Consider the following 12,282-nt stretch of genomic DNA (forward strand, 5'->3'; position numbering starts at 1 on the left):
AGGGTAAAAGGATGCTTGGGGGGGGGGGGGTTAAGGAGGAAAGGGAAGGGGCAGAAGGGGTGTCCTGGCTGGAGTAACAAGCCATAGAAGGAATGGGGCCACATTCAAAGGAAAGTCCAGTTTGCCCTTTCTTCCACCAGAAACATGCATTCTGGTCCTACAGAAACTCCTGTAGACCACTTGGGACCTGCCATGTCTCCCTCAGGCTGACACCAATGTACCCCATTTCTGAAAAGCCACATTGGAGCCTCTGCAGAGGCCCCACTCATGACGGAAAAGCCCAGACTTCGGCCTCTCAGTCCTGTCCTGCCCGCTGCAGTCTCCATGAGCTGAGGAAATTATCCTTCCTGTCTTGATCTTGGCGAGGCAGCAGTGGGCGGTGGTGTGAAGCAAGATCTTCATTCCCTGCCCAGGAACTGAACCTGGAAAGCCTGGATGAGAACCAGGAATCCTAGCCACCAGACCACAGCAAGGGCTAGAGGCTAGAAGCTATTTTCCTCTGGATCTTTGCCCCCAGTGAAAAATGCATTTATCAGGGAGGCGGACACTATAAATGCAGGTACAAAGTTTATTATTAGAGGCAGAGCACAACAACAAGAGGGACAGCACACAGAGAAATAGTTTGTTTACTTAGGACAGAAAAAGGCAGAGCCACAGCCCGAGAGAAAGTGTGTGGGTGTCTGTCCTAGTGAGGAGGACTGCGGTAAAGAGGCAGTTAAGTAATTTTTTTTTTTTAAGATCAAAACATTTATTTTTTTGTGTTACAAAAACAAAAATAAATCAAAGCAGGTAATGAAATAAACATTTTTAAGTATCCCATCCTGGGCTCTCTGTTCTAGAATTTAGTGAACAGTTCAGGTTTAGGTTGCTTCAATACTTCTTCTGGATGCTATGAGGTCTCCATCTTATAACCATGTTTCTCTAGTTCAGCTCTTAACTGATTGGAGAAGTCATCCTCTACATTGTCATCATCCCAATTATCCTCCCAGACATGTGCATCTTCATCTAAACCAGCCCAGTCTTCCGCAGGGAACTCCTCGAACTTGTCGTCCTCCTCCAGGAGACCCAAGTCTACCAGCTGCTTTTTCTCCGACATCGTGACCCCAGGAGCCCAAAAGCTCTCAGGCCAGTAAGAAAGTTCGAACCCTCATTCTTGCTCACGGCAGCAGCCTCCGCCATGGCCGTTGCCACCTGTGTGCTGACTCCACCATCCAGTTAAGTCATTTACATAGGTCAGTTCTTCTGGGTCTTTGCCTTTCTTCACGCCAAGTATCTGGTTTCTTTTTCCACACCTAAGCTACCCTGGGACACTCCCCAGGTGCGCATGCAACCCTCAGCCAAGATGGATCCTGAAGTGAAGGTTTCTGGGACGACCAAGGCTCACTATGGCCTGGCGTTATCGCCTGACTTTTGACCCACAAGGAGCCTTCGTCCCCAAAGAGGGGAGAGTGGAGCTCCCTTAATCTTGTACTCAGATGAAGTTTTGCCCCTCTTCGTCTTTGTGATGACTATTTCCTTGATTATTGTCATGACTATTACCTTAAGGCGTTTACAAGAGACGAACATTGTCTATTTACCCTGTTTCTTTGTTACTTCCACTACAGAGGGCAAGCAGGAGGCTGATCATAAATGCCTTAACTGGAGCCCACCTGTCTCTGGTCTCAGAAAATGCTCAGTTTTAAGTATCCAGCCTGAAGCCCATTTCCTTGTGCTCTATGAAATGCAAACGGGAGGCCAGTTGTAAATGTCTAACCTGGAGCCCATCTATCTCCTACATCAGTCACAGCCTCAGTTTCCCCATCTGTGATCCTAGCCTAGGGGTGATTCTGGAGAAAGGAAAGAGTGGACCTCAGGGTGGGTTGTGGGGTGGGGATGGGGTGGAGTTTGGGGGGTAGGGGAGAGCTAGCTACGTATTCTTGCCGCCTCCTTCGAATCACCCTGTCGGAGAGCCTGACAAGGATCAAAACTAATGGGTTCATCTCCGAAAGTGCAAATGGGCTTTCAGCGCAGCCACTGATGACGCCGGCTCTCAGCAGGGACTCAGAGGCCTAGCAATAGAACGATGCCTCTGCTCAGCCCTCAACTTTCTCAACTTTGCGATGAGTCAGTGGTTTTGTGTTTATAACCATTGTCTTTGGAGTCTCTATGTGTTAATTTAAACACACACACACTTAAGGCTATTTGGTAACATTTTTCCTACCTTCAAACAAAACGAAATTCAAGTTACACAACTGAATTTATTTGCCAGCAAGGGGACCAGTAAGAAAGTAAACTACTTTTAACAGGAAGAAAAAAAAAGAAAAGTCCAGACAATCTGCAGGAGGAAAGAAGCCAACTTTAGGTTCGAGTTCTGGGTCTTGCTTCTGATCACAGTGAGCAGTGAGGGGCTTCTTCCACTCTGCAAGGAGCTTTCCTCTTCTGCAGAGCGAAGCGGTTGACTCGAGGCTTTTTATGGTTATTTGTTGTCGCTGTTGTTAGTCACTAAGTTATGTCAGGCTCTTTGGGACCTGATGGACTGTAGCACAGCATGCTTCCCTGTCCTTCGCTGTCTCCCAGAGTTTGCTCAAATTCATGTCCAGTTATTTACTAGTAACACCTAACTTTGCCCCCAGAATTCTACTTTAAATGTAGAATTTAAATTCTACTTTAAAAGATGTAAATATGCAGTGTAAATTCATGAATGTAAACAACTTCAAATGCATTGGATTATTACAAAGTAACGAAACAAGGCTATATGTGTATATATTTCAGTTGCACTAATCACCAAGATCCTGATACAAGTGAATGTGAATACTAACAGTCTTTTTCTTTCTTTTTCTTTTGTTGTTGTTTGTTTTGCTTCATTTGTTTTCAATAATGCCTTGCCAATTCAGAGTACTACTTAACTGGGGCAGAGCAGGTTTTAATCTGATGTCATCAAAAACAAAACAATCCCCCCAAAACTAGCTAATCAGGCAGCATAAATTACGGCATTTGAGTGGGTCAATGATTTTTGAGCATATATATATATTTTTAATTTTAAACTTCTATTTTTGTATTGGAGTATAGCTGATTAACAACGTTGTGACAGCTGAGTATATATTTTAATAGCACTTTTTATCACAAGATAAAATATATTTTCAGGTGAAATTGGGATAAAACATTTGAATAACCCTAAAGACCCTCTAGATTCACAGAGTAGTTGGAAATCTCCTGGGCTAGAGGTTCCCTAACTTGTAGTCTGAGAGTCTTTACCTTTGCCCCTTCCCTAAACGTGGTTCCCTCCTCTGCCCCCTCATGCACTCTAGAAATTCCTACTGTGAACCTGGCATAACTCTAGCCTTGGAACACTTTAATTGAATCTCTCCCAAATATGTGTACAAACCATCAACTTAAAGAAAGAACACAACACGAGAGTAGAGAGTTTAAGTTTTAATCAGGATCTTACTGAGGGTGATAGCCTGGGAGACAGCCACGCACTCAGTTAGTTCTGCTCCAAAGCAGCAGGAGAGAAGCCTACCAATGGGATTTTTCACAGAACTAGAACAAATAATTTCACAATTTGTATGGAAATGCAAAAAACCTCAAATAGCCAAAGCAATGTTGAGAAAGAAGAATGAAACTGGAGAAATCAACCTGCCTGACTTCAGACTATACTACAAAGCTACAGTCATCAAGACAGTATGGTACTGGCACAAAGACAGAAATATAGATCAAGGGAAAAAAAATAGAAAGCTCAGAGAAAAATCCATGCACCTATGGACACCTTATCTTTGACAAAGGAGGCAAAAATATAATGGAGAAAAGACAATCTCTTTAACAAGTGGTGCTGGGAAAACTGGTCAACCACTTGTAAAAGAATGAAACTAGAACACTTTCTAACACCATACACAAAAATAAACTCAAAACGGATTAAAGATCTAAACATAAGACCAGAAACTATAAAACTCCCAGAGGAAAACATAGGCAAAACACTCTCTGACATAAATCACAGCAAGATCCTCTATGACCCACCTCCTGGAGTAATGGAAATAAAAGCAAAAATAAACAAATGGGACCTAATTAAACTCAAAAGCTTTTGCACAATGAAGGAAACTATAAGCAAGGTGAAAAGACAGCCTAGCATTCAAAGTGGGAGAAAATAATAGCAAACAAGGCAACTGACAAAGAATTAATCTCAAAAATATATGAACAGCTCCTGCAGCTCAATACCAGGAAAATAAACAACCCAGTCAAAAAAATGGATCAAAGAACTAAACAGACATTTCTCCAAAGAAGACATACAGATGGCTAACAAACACATGAAAAGATGTTCAACATCACTCATTATTTAGAGATATTTAAATCAAAACCACAATGAGGTACCATCTCACGTTGGTCAGAATGGCTGCTATCAGAAAGCCTACAATAAATGCTGGAGAGGGTGTGGAGAAAAGGGAACCTTCTTACACTGCTGGTGGGATTGCAAACTAGTACATCTACTATGGAGAACAGCGTGGAGATTCCTTAAAAAACTGAAAATAGAATTGCCATATGACCCAGCAATCCTATTGCTGGGCATACACACTGAGGAAACCAGAATTGAAAGAGACACATGTACCCCAATGTTCATCACAGCACTGTTTACAATAGCCAGGACATGGAAGCAACCTAGATGTCCATTGGCAGATGAATGGATAAGGAAGTTGTGGTAAATATACACAATGGAATATTACTCAGCTATTAAAAAGAACTCATTTGAATCAGTCCTAATGAGGTGGATGGAACTGGAGCCTATTATACAGAGTGAAGTAAGTCAGAAAGAAAAACACCAATACAGTATATTAACACATATATATGGAATTTAGAAAGATGGTAACAACAACCCTATATGCAAGACAGCAAAAGAGACACAGATATAAACAACACTTTTGGGCTCTGTGGGAAAAGGCAAGGGTGGGATGATTTGAGAGAATATCATTGAAACATGTACATTACCATATGTGAAATAGATCACCAGTCCAAGTTCGATGCACGAAACAGGGCACCCGAAACCAGTGTACTGGGACAACCCAGTCGGATGGGATTGGGAGGGAGGTGGGAAGGGGGTTCGGGATGGGGGACACGTGTACACCTGTGGTGGATTCATGTCAATGTATGGCAAAAATCATGACACTATTGTAAAGTAGTTAGCCTTCAATTAAAATTAATAAATAAACTTTTTTAAAGCCATTGACACTGGGTCCATTTTGTATTTCTTCAAAGATGCTCTAAAAAAAAAAAAAGGATGCTCTAAAGGAGGTTGTATTTTTTCTTTCTTTCTTTCTTTTTTTTTTCTTTGGTAATATGATGCCCTACTCAGAAAAACCCAGAGTCTTGTCAAAATGCCCACAAAGACTGACCAATGGAAATGTATGGCCTTTGTAAACCTAGAGAATAAGGTATTATCAAAGAAACTTGTCTTATTGAAAGACTTCTGTCCCTTTAGAAACAACACTTGATAGCCTGGAAAGCTAAATGTAGAATATTTAATTCTTCAGACTCTTAGAGAATATCAGTAGGGATTCAGATTATGTTATTTGGATTCTGACCAAGAATAGGAAACAGAAAGTTGAATAGATAAACCTGAGAGTTCTTGTCCAATATCCTTTCTTTCCCATGAGCACCAAAAAGATACAGAGTTGGTGTTGCACTGTCCTTCCATCGGATGCAATTCATACGTGCTATTGGGAACACACATGTAGGAGGATAGGGTAGAGAAACATATGGGAGGAGAATGGAGAGGCAAACAGTTTTTTTATCAACTTTATCAACTTTTTAATACCACATGACCAAGAAAACCTATCTGAGCTTCCCTGGTGTCTCAGACAGAAAAGATCCTGCCTGCAATGCAGGAGACCTAAAATTCTATCCCTGGATCAGGAAGATCCCCTGGAGAAGGGAATGCAAATCCACTCCAGTATTCTTGCCTGGGGAATTGCATGGACAAAGGAGCCTGGTGGGTCATAGGATCCATAGGGTCACAAAGAGTCAGACACGACTGAGCAGGACTAACAACAAGCAGGCAAGCTGGACTTAGAAAAGGCTGAGAAACCAGAGATCAAATTGCCAACATCTGTTGGATCATAGAAAAAGCAAGGGAATTCCAGAAAAGCATATCTATTTCTGCTTCAGTGACTATGCAAAAGCCTTTGACTGTGGATCACAACAAACTGAGGACAATTTTTAGAGATAGGAATACTAGACCACCTTACCTGCCTCCTGAGAAACCTAAATATGCAGGTCAAGAAGCAACAGAATTGGACATGGAATAATGAACTGGTTCCAAATTGGGAAAGGAGTACATCAAGGCTGTATATTGTCACCCTGCTTATTTACTATGCAGAGTACATCATGAAAAATGTTGGGATGGCTGAAGCTCAAGCTGAAATCAAGACTTCCAGGAGAAATATCAATAACCTCAGATATGCAGATGTCACCACCCTTATGGAAGAAAGTGAAGAGGAACTAAAGAGCCTCCTAAAAAGCTGCCATAAATCTCAACATTCAAAAAACTAATATCATGGCATCCAGTCCTATCACTTCATGGCAAATAGATGGGGGAAAATGGAAACAGTGACAGACTTTATTTCCTTGGGCTCCAAAATCAATGCAGATGGTGACTGCAGCCATGAAATTAAAAGATGCTTCGCTATGACCAACCAAGACAGCATATTCAAAAGCAGAGGCATTATTTTGCCGACAGAGGTCCAAATAGTCAAAGCTATGGTTTTCCAGTAGTCATGAACGGATGTGAGAGCTGGACCATAAAGAAGGCTGAGCGCCGAAGAATTGATGCTTTTGAACTGTGGTGTTGGAAAAGACTCTTGAGAGTTCCTTGGACTACAAGGAGATCAAACTACTCAATGCTAAAGGAAATCAACCCTGAATATTCATTGGAGGGACTGATGCTGGAGCTGAAGATTCAATAATTTGGCCTCCTGATGTGAAGAGCCAACTCACTGGAAATGATCCTGATGAGAGAAAGAGGAGAAGGGGACAACAGAGGATGAGCTGTTTGGATGGCATTATTGATTCAATGGGAATGAGTTTGAGCAAACCCAGGGAGATAGTGAAGGACAGGGAAGCCTAGTGTGCTGCAGTCCATGGGGTCACAAAGAGTTGGACACAACTGAGCAACTGAACAATAAGTAGGCAAAGGAAATCATGCCAAAATTCATGAAACAATTTGGCTTACTTTTTAAGGTATAAAAACATCCTTTACCAAGTTTAATTTAATCAAAAATGATAGTATGCTTAGAACTATTTAATCAACTGCTTGCTAACCTGAAGCCTGGAAGGAGCCTGACTTCAGAGAGTATGTTGTTTTTGTCCTCATCCGTTAGGGGGCACCAAAATCCTATAAACTGTCTTCAGAGAGCCCTGGAAGGTTTCTGTCAGGAGGAAGGGGATGAACAGGCAGGCTGCCCAGGTCCAATCAATGCTCTAAAAGTAGTAATGTCCAATGACTGAAACCCTCCACAAGAGTCCTGCCATGTTGCTGTATAAGAATGTGTGGCATTTGCATTAAGAAGCGAGGCTCTAGAAGTGACTCTTGCCCTCTGAGGTCTCATAGAACAGGTCTTATCCAGCTTATTCATGGCCAGACATTCAAACACAAGCCTCCAATTTTCACATGTCTTCAGTCTTTTCTTCTCCAGAAAAAAATATGAAAGTTTCGGCAGTTCTTAAATGTATTAGTGAAGGTTCTTTCTGTTTTGTTGCAGGTTGCAGAACTGGGCCCTGGTTAGCTTTACCTGGCATGTCTCACAGGATCAAGAGAACAGTTAGACAACTAAAGCCTGAGAAAGTGGCTGCTAGGAGTTCACAGCAGCAGTCCAAGGTCCTCTTACTACAGCCTTGCCATTCACATGAATCACAGAGGTGACTCGCACACATCTCTGTGTCTCCCAAGTCCAGACTTTATCTTCCTGTAAAGGCCTCTGGTGGCTCAGACAGTAAAGAATCTGCCTGCAATGCAGGAGACCTGGGTTCAATCACTGGGTCAGGAAGATCCGCTCGAGAAGGAAATGGCAACCCACTCCAGTAGTCTTGCCTGGAAAATTCCATGGATAGAGGAACCTGGCAGGCTACAGTCCATGGGGTCACAAAGAGCCTGACACGACTGAGTGACTAACACTTTCACTTTCATAGAGATTCTGAAGCTCCATCTGGGTTCAGAGATCTAGCCCTGGGCAGGCGATGTGTGTTTATAATGAAGACATGGCTACCGAGTTTCAACACTGAGAAGTGAAAAAACACAGGTTCTTATTTTGTTATTCTGGTCTTGATATCCAGCAGGACCCTAGTTTCCCATCAGGGGATATACATAACAATATCTTTGAGCTGTCTGGCAAATACTATCACTGCAGATGGTGACCGCAGCCATGAAACTGAAAGACACTTGCTCCTTGGAAGAAAAGCTATGACCAATCTAGGTAGCATGTTCAAAAGCAGAGACATTACTTTGCCAACAAATGCCCACCTAGTCAAAGCTATGGTTTTGCCAGTAGTCATGTATGGATGTGAGAGTTGGACTATAAAGAAAGCTGAGTGCTGAAGAATTGATGCTTTTGAACTGTGTTGAAGAAGACTCTTGAGAGTCACTTGGACTGCAAGGAGATCCAACCAGTCAGTCCTAAAGGAAATCAATACTAAACATCTGAACATTCATTGGAAGGACTGATGCTGAAGCTGAAACTCCAATACTTTGACCACCTGATTCAAAGAACTGACTCATTGGAAAAGACCCTGATGCTGGGAAAGACTGAAGACAGGAGGAGAAGGGGCCGACAGAGGATGAGATGGTTGGATGGCATCACCGACTCAAAGGACATGAGTTTGAGTAAGCTCTGGGAGTTGGTGATGGACAGGGAAGCCTTGCAGGCTGCAGTCCATGAAGTCACAAAGAGTCAGACACGATTGAGCAACTAAACTGATTGAAGTCCTCACCAGGTGGGAGAAGTTAGCAAAATGGTGCCCAAAAGCATGTAGACCCCAGACCGGTTGGGAACAGAAGATGGAAGATGCTGACTCCCACCTACCTCACTACCAACCAATCAGAAAAGCATCCACAAGCTGATCCTCCCCTCTTTTAAGCGTTACTATAAAACTTCTCACTATCTCCTCCAGTCAGACATGGTTTTGAGGCATTAGCCTGTTGTGGCCCCCTTTTCCTGGTGAAGCAATAAAGCTGTTATTTTCTACTTCATCCAAAATTCTGTCTCTGAGAATTAATACAGGGTTGGGTACAGAGGCCTGATCTGGCTCCCATCTCTCCTCTGAAAATTGACCATTTGTTCATTTTCTCTTTACGTTGGCGGCCAATTGTTAAGGGTGGGTCTGAAACCATGCAGAGCAGGGAACTATCACCCTCTGATTCTGAACTCCATGCTTCTATTACTATCTATTACTCTAAGATACGAGCTTATTTTTGATTCACATGACTCTTCTCGGCTCTTGATACATCACCTTCATCTTGTATTTCAGCCATGTGGTCTGGTGATTTAAATGCCAGGTCATCACCCCAAGAATTTTCATCTATAACATCTGAATTACTGTTCCGGCTTGCCAAAATCTTTTGCATTTTGATTCTATCACACATTAGAGCACAAAGTTACGCCAATATTATTTTTGGCTATTAATTTAGCAAAGTTCTGCTTTGTTTTAAAAAACTGAGTTTGGCAGGAGAATGAGACAGTAGAAATCACTGAGCTACCCAGGGAAATTGTAGAAAAATGTGTAAGAGAACTCCTTACTTTTAGGAATCCATCATACTTTCAGGAAATTTTAGTTCTATAAACACAGATTTGAATACTTAGGTTTTTGTCTTATTATTTATAATTGAAAAAACATTGGAAACTCATTTACTGCCTAATGTTAAGGGAATGTGTAAATAAATTTTGATGTAGTCATTCAATGAAATATTTTTGCCACCAATAGAAATTTATTTATAAAGACTTTTTTAAGATATAGAAAAATATGTATCACTATATGCAATATATTTTATATAAATTTAGCAGAAACTTGTATTCTCATTATGATATTTTGATTTTTTTCTTTTCTATATTTTTTTCACTTTTATAATGAAATAAATGGAAAGTCTTCTCTGATGAAAGTCTGTTTCAAGATCACTCTCAGCTTTTGATTATGGATAAATTCTTTGCATTTTTATGTCTAAGGAACTTTCATTTTTTTTAACTATCTTGTGACATAGGGTTTCCTTCACTTTGTCCCACTCACATATGTTTTACAGCAGAACCACCCCAATTCGATAATTAGCACTTCCTGTTGAGCTTATCTGGAAGAGCTCTGAAGCCTGCTGCGGCTGTTGCTGCTAAGCCTGAGTCTCTGTCAAATGTTGTCGTTCAGTCACTAAGTTGTGTTTGACTCTGCGACCCCATGGACTGTATCCAGGCAGGCTCCTCCACCCATGGGATTCTCCAGACAAGAATGCTGGAGTGGGTTGCCATTTCCTCCCTCCAGGGGATCTTCCTGACTCAGGGATTGAACCCTCGCTTCTTGCATCTCCTGCCTTGGCAGGTGGATCTTTGACCACTGTGCCACCTGGGATGCCCCTCCTAAACTGGGAAGTCTGCAGTGTCAGCTCCTCAGAGCCCCTGCGCGGTGTGAAGTGCCTGACTCTAAGATTCTCTGATTGTACTGAAAGGGCCAGACATGAAGATTTTGATAGTGAGGTCTCCACCTCAAAGATATCTCTAACAAATCTCCACATTGCTAGCGACACAACCAGATACAGTATCAAGTTGCCTCACCCTTGAAGTTCCCCTTGTAGGGAGCCCTGGGTGAAGTAGATAACTGCCCCCTTGCCTGCTTTTCTCCTCTAGCACCCCAATCCCTGCTCTTATGTTTAAAGAGCGAAGTCCGAGCCCCCTCCCACCCTCAACCCCAGGAAAGGCAGAGCCCTAGGTCTGCACTTTTTCTCTCTCTCCATGACCTCACTATTTTGCTTCATGTGTGCTGTGTCCCCTCCAGGACTTTGGAGTCATACACCTTGTCGTTGTTTTTTGGTTTCCTGATGGTTGTAGCTGATGTGCCTCTTACAATTACAAAACAACATAGGGGCTGGTCCAGCCACAGTACTGGATCCAGTTCTAAAAACATCTGTGAGACTCACCACAAGTGTGAGTGTGTGTGTTAGTCACTCAGTCATGTAACCCCATGGACTGCAGCCCACCAGGTTCCTCTGTCCGTGGAATTCTCCAGGCAAGAATACTGGAGTGGGTTGCTACTGCCTTCTCCAGAGGATCTTCCCAACCTAGGGATCAAGCTCAGGTCTTCTGCATTGCAGACAGATTCTTTACGGTCTGAACCACCAGAGAAGCCCCACAAATAGGACAGCCAAAGTGAGCTCACCCAGAGGTTCTGAGAGCATCACTAACCAGAGGCTGAGACCGATAGGAAACGCCCTATCATTGCTGTCTTCTACCTGGGGGCTCAGTTTTGCTCCTTTTCTGAGTTAATCACTGGAGCTGCAGAAAGATTAGTGGAATCTGAAATTATATCACAGGTCTGGTCTAGGGTTCTGTGTGAACCACATTCCTCCATGTCATGGAGGTTGAAGCAGAAGGATTTCCACTGCCATTCAGCAAAGAGCTGAGCTTGGCCTTGTTTCCCCACCACTATCACTGTCTTCCACACCTTCCACACTAAGACTGGCTGTGGGGCACCAGCCTCTTTGTCTGCGGTCCTATGGTCCTTGTCCTCCATGACCTCTGCCTGCCTTCCATCTGTGGGAGAACTTTAGCCAAAGAACAATTTTAATCAGAGAGGTGACAGAAGGCAGAAACAAAGGGAAATAGTTAAAGGAGACCAAATAATAATAGTTTCATCGTTAAGCATAGTCAAGGACTGTAGTTCCTTCTCAAGGGCTATAGATAATATTCTGAGCCATATCCTGTGAGCTGTCTTACAGATATTAAAACTTCCACCAGGTGGAAGAAGTTAATTGCATGATGACCAGGCCATAGCCATGACACTGTTGTTGCTGTTCAGTTGTTCAGTCATTTATGACTCTTTGCGACCCCATGGACTGCAGCACCCCAGGCTTCCCTGTCCTTCACCATCTCCTGGAGCTTGCTCAAACTCATGACCATTAAGTTGGTGATGCCATCCATCCATCTCATCCTCTGAAGTTCCCTTCTCCTCCTGCACTCAGTCTTTCCCAGTATCAAGGTCTTTTCCAATGAGTCGGCTCTTCGCATCAGGTAACCAAAGTATTGGAGCTTCAGCTTCGGCATCAGTCCTTTCAGTGAATGATCAGTG

General features: G+C 42.7%; 1 pseudogene; it reads right to left on the bottom strand.

Moving 5' to 3' along the window:
* Nucleotides 1-723: 723 nt before the first annotated feature.
* Nucleotides 724-1,106, bottom strand: LOC110136059 (26S proteasome complex subunit SEM1 pseudogene; annotated as a pseudogene).
* Nucleotides 1,107-12,282: the final 11,176 nt, after the last annotated feature.

Source organism: Odocoileus virginianus, chromosome 14, assembly GCF_023699985.2.
Source record: "Odocoileus virginianus isolate 20LAN1187 ecotype Illinois chromosome 14, Ovbor_1.2, whole genome shotgun sequence".
Classification (NCBI taxonomy): domain Eukaryota; kingdom Metazoa; phylum Chordata; class Mammalia; order Artiodactyla; family Cervidae; genus Odocoileus; species Odocoileus virginianus.